The sequence below is a fragment of the Schistocerca piceifrons genome, chromosome 6, assembly GCF_021461385.2.
Source record: "Schistocerca piceifrons isolate TAMUIC-IGC-003096 chromosome 6, iqSchPice1.1, whole genome shotgun sequence".
Taxonomy (NCBI): domain Eukaryota; kingdom Metazoa; phylum Arthropoda; class Insecta; order Orthoptera; family Acrididae; genus Schistocerca; species Schistocerca piceifrons.
Window position 1 is genome coordinate 517,003,552 of NC_060143.1, and position 14,125 is coordinate 517,017,676.

The following is a 14,125-nucleotide window of genomic DNA, read 5'->3' on the forward strand; positions in this document are numbered from 1 at the left end:
TGGCCGGATGCCCTTCCTGCTGCCACCCCATACCCTCCGGGACGGAATTAGTGTACCCCAGCTGTTTGCATCTAGTGTAAATCGTGAAACAGTGGGAAAGTGTTTCAAATGTCTGCGAATCGTGTAACTGAGGTGGGACGTGCGGACCAGCCCGGTATTCACCTAGTACAGGGCTTCACAACATACGTGCTCGCGGAGCAAGCTGTGAGCAGCAAGGCGCGAGCACGGAGCAGCGCGAGCACGCTACCCCCACTACCGGACCAGAGCGGAGAGTGGGGAGAGTCACGTGGGGCTCACAACAGCTGCCGCCAGTCAATGTAAATCCGCGGCCACCTGCAGGGATATCACTCACGAATTATTACTGCGACAAATGAGACAAATAAAGGAGAATGTACACATGCCACATAATTTTATTAGCTTAGTGTATGCCTCTACATTCGCATTAATTTGTGAACTGTTACACAATAAAAGGTGTCACTGAAGTGTGGGATTCTCGGTTACCTTGTACTTTTTGCCCTTTACAATTGCGTCTATGTTCGGAGTAATTGTTCTTGTGCATTTTAGGCGCAGAGTGCAGTTTAAATTTCGATCAGACAATGCGTTTCTCAGGCGCGTCTTGTTACATTTCATTGCAGAGAACAGTTGTTCACAAACATACGTGGAACCGAACATTGATATTATTGTAGCCGCCAGTTTGTGCAAACGAGGAAATCTATCGTGAGGGAAGTGTCTGTAGAATTCCAAAATGTTTTTCTTGTTCTGAAATTTGTCTCTGTATTCTCTGTCACGCTGCAGGTCAATAATTTCTTGCTGCAGCTCAGGACGAATCTCTTAAATATTCGCTGAATATGGAGAGAACAGATCAAAATCACTGTCCAATGCTGTCAGATCTTGAAAGCGCTGATCAACTAAACTATGTGAATAACGTTCACAGTCTTTGTGAACATCTTGCATGGATGATAATTTAGGAAAATGAGCTGGGTTTCCTGTTTCCAGCTGACTCACCCAAAGTGTCAATTTCATTTTAAAAGCTCGTATTCGATATATGAAACGAGTAATTAGCAGATCCTTACCTTGTAGTAAAATGTTCAAAGCATTCGGATGGCTAGTTAAATCTGCTAAGAACGCGAGATCACATTCAAACGTGCGCGCGCATTTCCCCTCCCTCCCCTCCCTCCCCTCCCTCCCTACTCCGCGACCTTGCACTTGCTCGCGAGCACGTGCCTGAGCAGACGCGAGTACTCACGCTCAAAACCGGCCAGTTGTTAAGCCCTGACCTAGTAGGATGTGGAAAACCGCCTAGTAACCACATCCAGGCTGGCCGGCACACCGGCCGTCGTCGTTAATCCGCCGGGTGGATTCGATCCGGGGCTGGCGCGCCTACCCGAGTCCAGGAAGCAGCGCGTTAGCGCTCTAGGCTATCCTGGCGGATTAGGTCCTCCACTGTAGCTCCCGTCAGCGAATTCTCTGGGTCAGTCCCCAGAGGCAAGTGTTTTCAGTCGATCCCTACAGCGCAATACTTATTCACGCCGTACCCCGCTCCCTCTTGGACACGTGCCATCTATAATGCGCTCGGGCGACAAATCCCACCAGTCGTTACAAAAACGTTACCTCCCACTACATGGATCATGCATCTGCCAACCAATCACCTGATGCTCATACTCCCTTCAGAAGATTTTCTGGAAGTTTCCATTGCCCCTCCTACATCATCAGCATTCCACCAATCAAACACCCATCTCTGCTTTTTGGTGGGATGCACGCCCAAGGCCTTCCCATGAGAAGATTCTTTGGACGTCAGCTCGGGACCATAGTTTGTGACCAACACTTTCCTTTGCACTAAAAGGACATCTTTTCAACTTATTCTATGCCCAATGCCTTTTCTCTGCGTATGCTATTCTGATATTTTTCCGTTCCACTATAGTGCTACCTCTGCACCCACTGTCTGCACTACAGGGGTTCCAAGGCCTCCAGGGTTGTAAACTGTCACCTCCTCACTCTCTTCTCTCTCAGGGCTGTAAATGTCTACCCCTGCAGAACACAACAACTGGTTTCTGAGGAATATGTGGTTTGTGCCACCTTCCTGTCAGTGCTCAGCTATAATTAATTCCCATACACATGGTGCTAGCCAGTATAATCCGATTTCACATCGTAAACAGTGATCTAATATAAATAAAATCGGAAAGAATGTTGTGGATTGGTAAGAGACCCAATCCACTATGAGAGGAAGCCGAAAGGCACGCGTTTTAGCTCACGCAGGCTGGCGTGAGGTCTGGAACAGGTCAAGGAAATTAGACTAGCAAAAAAGGACGTAGCTGTGGAATACTTAACTTTAATCCATAAATGGTGAACATCGCTCTTGGCGGTACATGTTTTACAGCATCAATAGTAACTGGTAATGGCGCCTTGCTAGGTCGTAGCAAATGACGTAGCTGAAGGCTATGCTAACTATCGTCTCGGCAAATGAGAGCGTATTTTGTCAGTGAACCATCGCTTGCAAAGTCGGCTGTACAACTGGGGCGAGTGCTAGGAAGTCTCTCTAGACCTGCCGTGTGGCGGCGCTCGGTCTGCAATCACTGATAGTGGCGACACGCGGGTCCGACGTATACTAACGGACCGCGGCCGATTTAAAGGCTACCACCTAGCAAGTGTGGTGTCTGGCGGTGACACCACAAAGAATATACAGAATATTAAATGTATGGTGGAAAAATATTGCAGTCTTACACTAGCGACGCCTTATCAACTAATTTTCTGTTATGATCATACAACATTTGTGATGTTACTTGATCTAGCAGAAAATTGTCTTCACAGAACATATCGTACGTGCACTTGAGAGCAGGCCAAGTTCATGTTGTGCCAGTCTCTGTAATACCTTTTGATTGGTAAATGCTTTCTTTACTCATTAACCACTGGACGTTTGTTACGCTCAAGCTGGCACAACTAGCAGTTGAACCTAGTTAGTTAGTTGGTTGCGTGTTCCATTGATCAATCGCACAGTACGGTAGCCGTTATGATGTGGAACGTGTTTAGTGCAAAAGAAATGAGCATATATATATATATATATATATATATATTACAATACAGCGTTAAAGATTAATATTTCTATTATTTATCCCATTCCCTTAAATGGCACAAAGTGTATATAGTATATTTTTAGATTTATTTATTCCTATTCAAGAATTCATCTATGGTGTAGAAGGAGTTGTCAAGGAGATATGATTTCAATTTATTTTTGAAGCTATTACTGCTGTCTGTCAGACACCTTATTTCATCTAGTAATTTGTGAAAAATTTTTATAGCAGCATATTTTACTCCTTTCTGTGCCAAAGATAGGTTGAGAAAACGATAGTGTAAGTCTTTCTTTTTACTGGTATTATAATCATGAACATCACTGTTGTTTTTAAACTGGTTCGTGTTGTTGAGAACAAATTTCATTAGTGAGCAGATCTATTGTGAGGCTGTTGTAAGAATTCCCAATCTTTTAAAAAGATGCCTACAAGATGTGCGACTATGAACCCCACACATTATTCTAACCACTTTCTTTTAGTCTAAATGTTGAGTTACCCCAAAATATTATTCCGTATGTCATCAGAGAGTGAAAGTATACAAAGTATGTTACTTTATTATTTCTGTATCCTCAAAATTGTCGATTATTCTGATCGCAAAAGTTGCTGAACCTAGTCGCTTTAGGAGATTCAAAATATGAATTTTCCAATTAACATTCTCCTCTATATGTACACCCAAAAACTTAGTATGCTCTACCCTGTCTACTGACTTCTGTTGGTGTGTTATATTTATTGAAGGAACTGTACTACGGTTCTGTGTCGCAGAAAAATGCAACTCAATAGCAAAATGACCAGTGAAAAAAAAAATTACCAACAGGTTGGTATCAACTTTAACATACTCTATACTGTCTGTTGTCGCAGTGGCAGCCTTCGTATCTATGTGTGCGCTGATGCAACTCGCCCTCAGGACCTAACACATTCATTCGTCACCAAATGTTCGTATGGCATCACTTCTAAATACTGAACTACGACAAATGGTCGATTATCGCCGTCCAACAAGATATTAATAAGAAGTCAAGCATGACCATTGTGCGACAATGTCAATTTAAACAACTTAAACTATGATTGAGTTCAGGTAATATTTACTCTGATAGAAGATACTGGTGATCTGCATTTATCTTTAAGTTACACCTTGAAAATTGTTCAGTAGGACTGTAATTAGAGCCAAATATCCTATTTTATAGATCGGGATGTGCACTTATCAGCTAAAATAGAACATATCGATACAATAGGGCAAATACTTACGAGGGTTAAAAGACAAATCATTCTGACAAAGTAAAACACAGAAGAAACCATGGAACCACATACAAAACATGGTTAGTGAGCCATGGCAGCTCGCTGAGAATCGGTCCTGCACCGAAAGGAGACACTTTCGTAGCTGTATGGTTTCGGTATTTTTGAAGAAGTCTATAAATATTGTTATGTCTAAAATAATTAGTGTCGATATAATAAAGCCTCATATTGTTAGGGTGATAATTATACTTTCGTCGCTGCCGTACAAGGAAGGTATGTGGCTCACGAGAGGCGGGTTAGGCTGTGTCGGTGGACTAGAGCTAGGGCCTGACGAGAGAGTTGTGAAGGCCTGTCTGCGGTGGCCGGCTCAGCGGCTGCCGTCTGCGCTTTTCTGGTCCTGGCACTACATTGCTGTCGTCAACATCCTTCAACTGGACCCGTCTTACGTCTAACATCTTATGTACTTCGGCATTTCCTCTTGGTGTCTCGGGTCGAACTTGAAAGGAATAAACGTTTTTATTTTTGAAGCTGAGGTATTAAAATTAAAGCAATAACAACCCACTGTCGCAAAAATGAAGTCTTCTGACACAGGCTTCGGCAACTACTAAGAGTGCCTTCATCAGAAGTAAAGCATTCAAACTGGCATGTCACATATAAACTAAATATCAAGAGATAAAGCCTTAGTCACAAAATTTTAAAACAGAAAACATAGAAGGGTAGCCACTATGGATTGCTCACACATGTCGACCTGCGGTAGCTGAAAACCGAAGGCTGAGCAGCTTTAATTTAATCCTTACAGCGATTTGCCTGCATAAGGAATTGATGTGTATTTTAGTATGTTTTCGTGTTGTCCACGAAGCCCGCTATGTCTAATATGTACCCTACGTCACCGTGCGATTGTGCCGGTTGATGTCCAGCGTATGTTACTTACCTGTCTGCTTGCTGGCGGTAGAGATGCAAACTGTATGTTAGTAGAGCTTTTCACTTCTCTTGATTTCTAAATTTTACCGAATGCTTATCAGTGAAGGACGCTCCTCAGGGCCGGGAGTTGTTTCTAGTATTCCATTTAATATTGTTATTGTAACAGAATATTTTTATTGCAATAGAATATTTTTACCCGTGTGGAGTTTGCTGGTCTCCCATCGGGCGCCTCCCCAGGTGGCGGATAGGGGAATGCTCACCAGATGTGGTGGGTACCGGGGAAGTAAAATACCCGGGGTGGACCAAAACTAGCAACTGCTGCCTTGTAGTATGATATTGGCTTATCAAAGGCTAAAGGAAGAAAACCTTGAGTAAAAATTACCTGGTCCTCCAGGTTGGGGGTTGTGCAGTGGGCCAGCTCCTCACTCACATAAAAACATAAAAATGCTAAAAAACCTAATAATATGCCTCGGAAAAATTGGAACTTTGGACGACGAACTGGCAATGAGAAACGGAAAATTATGTTTGGATGCTGGAATGTGCAAGGTATTTCCACTAAAATACATTTACTCCCCGCAGAACTTGACATGTTCAACATGGATGTTGTCGTACTCTCTGAAACAAAGAAGAAAGGCCAAGGAGAAGAAGAACTGGATAATTATGTACATATCTGGAGTGGGGTATCAAAAGCAGTAAGAGCCAAAGCAGGAGTCTCCATTATGATAAAAAAATCATGGAAAGAAAGAATCACAAATTGGACATTCATCAATCAACGTATAATAGCTGTTGAAATGACATTATTTGCTAGGGAAGTTGTGATTATTGGCGTATATGCACCCACGAACGACACAAAAGATAAGGAGAAAGATACATTTTGGGACACCCTCAGGGAGACTATTGAAAAAATCCCAAGAAGGAAGGAACTGATTATCATGGGAGATCTGAATGGAAGGGTAGGAATTAGAGAATCTTGTAGAATAGTAGGAAAACATGGAGAGGACGAATATAATGACAATGGAGAACGATTGATTGCAATTTGTGAACAATTTGATCTAAAAATTACCAACACATTTTTCAAACATAAGGACATTCATAAATATACTTGGCAACAGAACACCAAAGAACTTCGTTCTATAATAAATTATATTATCATTAGGCAAACAAGTAGTTTCAAGGCAGTAGACGTCAGATCTTATAGAGGAGCCCAGTGTGGATCAGACCACTATCTAGTTAAAATGAAGTCTTTCTGGCCATGGAAGAATGCAAGGAGTGATACAAGTAACATAAATAAAACGAACCAGACTGAGAAAGATGAAAATTTACCTTTTAATATTGACAGCCTACAAGACGAAAGTATCAGAACACTCTTTGCGGCCAGGATGGAAAGGAAACTGGTTGAATCATTTGAAGGAAGTACAGAGGAAATATATGACTATATAAAAGCTAATGTGAAAATCATAGCAACAGAGGTGTTGGGTAAAAAAGATAGCAACCACAACCGTGCAGCAGAGTGGTGGTCAGAGGAACTAGAGGTCCTCATTAGAGAAAAACGAAATGCGTTCCTTCAGTGGTTGAATGATAAATCAGAAGAAACAAGGTCAATATACAAGGAAAAGAAGAATGAAGTGATGAAAAAAATAAGGATGGCAAAAAATGAAGCATGGGAAAGAACATGTGCCAAGGTGAATAGCAAATTAGGATTTGGGAGAGCAAAAGAAGCATGGTCAGTATTGAAAGGGCTTCGCCAGGATACAAAAAGCAAAACTAATCTCCAACTGATAACACAAAAGGAATGGGAAGAGTATTTCCAAAAATTATTAAATGAAGACAGAGAAGAATATCTAGAAGAAGGAACAGGGGAAGATAAAGGACATGAAGATGATGAGATCCATATTTTAGAAAGTGAAGTACTTCAGGCGTTGAGAACAGGAAAGAATGGTAAATCACCGGGACCAGGCAATATCAATCTGGAGTGTCTGAAATATGGTGGTGACAAAATTGTGAAACTGATAACACACCTCTTCAACAAAATGATACATGGAGATTCAATACCCAACGAAATGAAGCTAGGTTACATTAATACAATATTTAAGACAGGAGATCGCAAAATTTGTTCAAACTATCGAGGAATTTGTGTTACAAACACATTAATGAGAATTTTTGCGAAAGTAATTAAAAACAAACTGGAAAAAATTTTAGAACCCAAGAAGAACAATGTGGATTCACGGCTGGGAGATCATGTGTAGACCATATTTTCACATTACGACAGATTTTGGAGAAACATAGGGAAAAATCAAAAAGTATAGGATTAATTTTCATAGACCTAGAAAAGGCGTATGATACTGTTCCAAGAAAATTACTTTGGAGAGCGCTACATATGGCAAACATAAGCCCTTCCTTGATTAAAATAATACAACAGATGTATAAAGATAACATTTGCCAAGTGAAAGTTGGTAATAAACTTTCACAAAAATTTAGAACAAGCAAAGGCCTTTTACAGGGCTGTCCCATGTCACCATCATTATTTAAAATCTATATAGTTATTAGCCTTAGAACATGGTCTCGTAAATGTAATAGTATGGGATTAGAAATAAGAGATGGAGTTTACCTACATCATTTATTATTTGCTGATGATCAAGTAGTCGTAGCACAAGATGGGGAGGATGCTAACTATATGTGCAATCAACTAGCAGTAGCATACAAAACTTGGGGTTTGAAGATTAATTACCAAAAAACAGAATACTTGACTAATGATTCAGATGAGCTATACATTGAAGGAAAGAAAATCAAAAAGATAAACACTTTCTGTTATTTGGGATCCATTTTAGAAATCGAGGGAAAATCAGAGTCAGAAATCAATAAAAAAAATTAGTAGCGGACGGAGGGTCATTGGGATGCTTAACTCAGTCTTCTGGAGCAGGAATGTAATGAGCAGAACTAAAAAATTAATATACAAACCCATATTAGAGAGTGTGGTTCTGTATGGAACGGAGACCTGGACAATTAACATGAAGCACATTAAAAAATTACAAGCTCTAGAGATGGACTTTTGGAGAAGATCGGCAAGAATCTCCAGGAAAGAAAAGATAAGGAACACCGAAGTAATAAGGAGAATGGAAATAAAAGAAAGAATATATGACGTAATGGATAGGAAGAAATTACAGTGGTACTGGCATGTACGACGAATGGAGAAAGCCAGAATACCAAAATTGATACTGGAGTGGGAACCGGAGGGGAGAAGAAGAAGAGGACGACCTGTGACCACCTGGTTCCAAAATGTACAGCACACAATGAGGAGAATGGGCGCAGAGGAAGAGGACACGCAAAATCGAAACACCTGGAGAAATATTTTGAGAGTATAGTTTAAGAACGTTTATTGCTTGTATTGTAATTTCCAAGTAAATTATTATGTTGGAGATAAGCCTCTGTAATGAGGAAAAGCTCAAAATAAAAATAATAATAGAATATTTTTATTGTAATACAATACCCTTTATATTTATTAACACTGGTTAGAAGTGCCTGTTGCCTTATAACTGTTAGTCGGCACTTCCTACCAAGGTGACTAAACTGGAGGCGCCTTGTAGTTCGGCAGGTAATTTACGACACTGTCAGTATTAATTGTAAATATTAAACATAAAGATTTGCTTAACATTATCATAGTTAGGCTGTAGTTTAGTACCTCGTATTTCCGCTCTGTGCACGTTATGCGACGTTCTGGTATTCGTATCTTAACCAACAAGATCCTCTGTATCTCAGGTGCGCCTGTCTTATGAATAAAGAACCCTGTTAATACATGTGTGCAGTTGTGTTATAGAAAGAGGATACCAGCCACCAAACAACATCCTCTCCTCGATTCCCATGGTACAAGACTCTACAGTGACAATGACGACACAAAACCACGGGAACGTAATTCAGGAAGCTGGCAATTCAACGTTATTGCCGATTTCTTCTTAATTGAAGCAGGTCTTCCTGAAATATATTTTTGTGCCATCCGTTTAGAAAAGTTTCTGTTTCATTAATGTAATCTATGTCGCATGTTATCACTGCCGAATTTGTACCAATGACATCGCTGTTTGATCCTTCCACCAAAACAACCAATGAACCAACGACTGCTAAATTACCTTTATCTACCTTTTTTTTTACTATTTCCGTAGTTTATTTAAATTTATTTATTTAAAAATCTTGTCTCCTAGCCTACTTTGCTCATACTTGCCTTGGGATCCCCAGAAATGCTCGACTAATTTTAACTTTCGTCTCTGTTACCTCAAGTTCTCTGCATTTGGTTAATTTACAAGCAATCTTAGCATCTACAGCTACATTTGTACCCCTTAGGTGAGATTTCCTGCCCTCAGGCAATAAAGCAGACGTAATGCACCACTCAGCTGAATGGCAGTCAAAGTCTCTGGCAGGTGTATTTTTCATGTACTCAACAAAGTTGTGTGGGTGACATCAAGAGCGTCACCGAACTTCGAGGTCATAGAGGGACCATTCGCTGTTTTATTCAGGCACATGTCGATGTTGCATTCACGTCTTCAGCCGTGCTGCGGCTCACGTTGGTGCTGTGTGTAGTTTCCACCGTCTGTTGGAGGCCAGACCGTATCCTTTAGTTGGCATGGTTGTGTTTGTTAGCCTTCTTCTCGTATTCACTGGCGCCACTCGTTTCGCGAGCGGCGCCTGTCCGTTAGTGGCAGCAGCGGCGGTTATCGATATATAATAACTGTTGTCCTATCTTTGGGGAAACATCGTCGTTTTTCCGTGTCATGTGACAGTGGCTGTTCGGTTGGGGACTCAGGAGCAGCCAGCTCCGCGCAGTGAAAGAACACGCCGGGACCGCTGACGGTGCGCGTGAACTGCCAGATGGAAGGGCTGTGGTCACGAGGGTGCGCGACCTCGTGTCATAAAACCAGATCCTGCAGGCTTTAAGATTAGTGCATTTCAATTCAAATAGAGAAACCTTCACCATTGTGATCTCGCGATTCTCCAGTGACTTTGGTTCGTGTTGCTGCTCGTAGTGTTGCTGAGGCGAAGAGCATTGGATGTAGTACTTTGGAAAAGCGGATGTGATTAGCTTTCCTCGACTTCTTATTACTATTTATTGCGTTCAGCTTGTTACAATTTGTTAAGCTCAACCAGCGGTATTTTTCCTGCCTAGTGGCCACTAACGTCCCAGTTACCCGCCCTGGGGTTTAATGTATGTAACGGCAGTGTACGTTTCCTCTCCTTGCCGCTGCTGTGGGGTAATAAGTGTAGTTCTGACAGTTTTCTTGATTGTAGGCCGTTTGTGATTCTTCTAGTCTGCTGGTAGTGATTCCTTTCTCATTCCAGATGCTCTAAGCATAGTATTCCGGGGGGAGGGGAGTATTGCAGTCCGCTGGTTCCGGTTTTAGAGTGTTGTTCCATTCTTGCATTTGGTTTATTGGATATCAGGTAGCTTCAGCAAGATTATCATTAGCCATTCGTTAGACTTCCATTAGTGTGAGTTACCATTTTTTGAAGTGAATGCAACTCTTGGCTGCCTATCTGATCCCTCACGAATGTGTTTGTTGCCTCACCTTCTCAGAGGTCGATTCCTATAGCACTTTCTGTGACTGGTCCTTATTTTTTTATTATTGTATTATTTATTACCATACCTTGTAATGCCTACATTAAAGGATATGTGTGCCTTCTGGAATAAATCCAGCAGTGAAAGGGTTGTGTTACAAGGTTATTCTCATCTTATTTCACCCGTTTGGTGGTCAGTTGCTTGTTTCGTTAATTAACCTTTGCTTGTATTTGCTGTTTTACAGCAGGTTTCTAAGTTTTTTATATAATTGCCGCTCCTGGCGTGTAAGGCATACAGCCGATATTGTGGTCATTTGCTTTGTATTGTAGCAGTAATCCTTAAAACCTTATTTACTGCCGTTCCTGGCGTCTGATACCTTCTCCTGTGTTGGCCACTTTTAATATTTCAATACCTGTAAGTTGTAATTGCAGCATGTTATTAAATATTCTTAATTTATTGCCTTTATAGGCGTGTAAGGCCTGCCTTCATGATCACAGTGGCTTTTTTTAACATTATCTGTACCTGTATTTTATGGTTATTTGCTAAATTGTAACGCACTGAAAACGCTATTATTTACACAGTTGCTTATTCCTTCATTAATAACGTGTATTTTTTATTTATTGTTGATTCTGGAATTACTGTTTTAAAAATAAATCTGTGTAACTATAAAAGGCAACCAATAGTAACTGATTATGGCCTCGTCCACAATCGTAACCGAACCCTGCCTTCCCTCGACCACTAGGTTTCACCCCTCTTCCTGATCATGGCACAAGCTGTCGAAAAACAGGAGGGCTGAAAAAAAAACGTAAGCTTCCATTTGCTGCTTCGGAATTTTGATGAAAGGTTTTGAACTGTTCCTATTGGTTCCACCCTGTACACCAGAGCGGAAAATATGATGTCGAACTACACTTGAAAGGGGTGTGATCACATTAAAATGGGTTGCTAGCACGCGATGTCCTCAGACTAGGATTCAGTACCCCGTTGTCAATAGTGTTACGTTTGTACAAAGTCGTCCTGCCGCGATCTATTGTTTTCGACCGCGATGTGTGTGGGAATCAACGCGCCAGGCGAAAGAGTTGTTTCATTTATGAACCCCTTTATCTCGAGTCTGACAAGGACAGGACGCCTGCTCGTCATCGCTGAATTCGCCCAAATTTATGGTACATGTAGGGTGTGGTGAAACAATAAAGTGCCCCTAGTTGAACCTCCAGATGGCCAAGCGTTTAGGAAATAAAAGGAATTTTGATATGGATAAATGATCAAGTGCACCTTATCAATTGTCCCTGTCACAGTGTGTTCAGGAAGCGGTGTTTGGCTAAGCGGTAAGAGATCAGATTTCGCAGTGAAATGGGTCGCAGGTTCGACTCCGCCCAGTGGCAAATATTTTTTTGCTCCTTGGCTATGTGTACACTACTGACAACACAAATAACCGCATCATGATACATGTTATTTTATTGTAAGCACAAAAAGCATAGGCCTAGGATGAAATGCAGGTTTGCAAACATTTAAAAGAGGACTGTGGTTAACGACTACACGGGAACGTCGATTTACATACACGATAGATCCGGGTAAGAGGGGACTGTGACGACCTTCCAGTCGCGTGACATGTCCACTACGGCCTTGGGCAGAACTCTGGTGACAATGTGACATCACTAACCAACCTCACGTGAACTGAGCTATGGCGTTTTTTTTTTTGTTTTTTTTTTTTTTGCATTTGTCGACACCTTGCTGTTTGAAGTGCCGCCTTGCCACATTTTTGCACCGTTGCAGAGAAATGCTGTAGGCGCATTTGACGTAAATTTCAAACCTTTGGGTCGCAGTGGTTGACAAAAGCGATACTTTTTTGCACTGTGTAAATGATACAGTCACATTAAACAACAAAACTAACTTTGTCACATTTAGTTGTATATAATTGTGACCTGGCTTACGTGCACTCGACTGTTAGGCGATTTCATTTAAAAAATCATTCTTCCGTTTTATTGGTGAGCTGCAGATGTGTTGTTTAAGCATTCTGATACCTTCTGTATTGTTACTACATAATATCTGTAAAGAAAGTATACTAATTCTAGTAAAGCCTTATTTTTACGATTTGTTTTAACTGTAGCTCACGAATTAATGGTGTGTGGTAATAGCGTTGATTACCTCCGGTGACATTTTGCTGGTTTCTTTGCGTGTGGCTGACAGACTGCTTCGTTGGCGGATGGATTTACGTGGATGCTTAGAGAAAGGTTTTTCTGGTCTCTTACATTAGGGAGCTGCATATTTTGTTTTAATGGTCGATTGCGTTGTTCATGATGCTATGTAATTTTGTAATCCTTATTTTCAATAATGCCTCTTTCCTCGGTACATTCATTACGTAATACGAGTATAGAAGCACAGTCGTCTGTGTTTTGAGACCCATTTGACTAATTCTTTGAGGAAAATGTTTACGGTTGATGAGGGCGAATATTTCTTTGGCGTTACGTGGACTGACCTGAAACAGCGACATCTGGCATGCAGAAGGCAGGCAAGTCACTCGCCACTGCATGGCAATACACATTCTGTAATCGGTTCCTTACTTCGTTTCCTGGAAGTGTCAGTTTGTAGGGCGTGTTGACGTCCATGGTGCTCATGATTTTTTGTTTTGTGTCGAAGCTTGTATGGTTGATTAATGCGACTGTACCCTTTATAAGTGTAATGACGCGAATTTTATTGCATACCGGATCTACTCAAGTATGGAGATGATGCGTTTGCTGATACCGTTTTTTATGCAGTTCGGAAATACTGTACATCGAGCTACCTCTGTCTCAGCGTTATTGATCATTCCTGCTTTGGACCCGTTCAATCAGAAATAAAAAAATTCTTGGCCATGTGCGTTTTAGCCTTTGTTTCCAAGGCATCTGCGATGGTCTGGAATATGCACATATTTTTGTTTATACTATTTCGTTCGCATTTAGGGTGCTGTATAAAGAAGTTATGAACCGTTCTAGCCCTTTTTGCTGTTCTACGATGTAAGTTAAAATTCTACATGCAGATTTAGTGGATGCTGATCTATGTGAGTCCTTGTTGCTTTGTTACGACTGTTGTTCGTCTGCCTACTGCTATTTGAAATTTCGTTTTTACAGCACTAAGAATTTAATAACAGTTGCGATATGTTTCGGATGGCGCTGCCAACGCTCGAATATTATTGGCAACCATAGCGTGTTAAGGACTGAATCTAAGATGAGATTGAAGATGAGTGGTGGCAGTCCATCTCTCTAGCGAACACCTGCTTTCATTTCGAAAGATTCTGGTATTTCGAACACAAATTTTACTTCGAACGTTGTGCCCGTTGAGTGTTTGGTTACGAGGCTTTCTGTCTTAGACTAGTCCCTGCCCTTCTAGGATA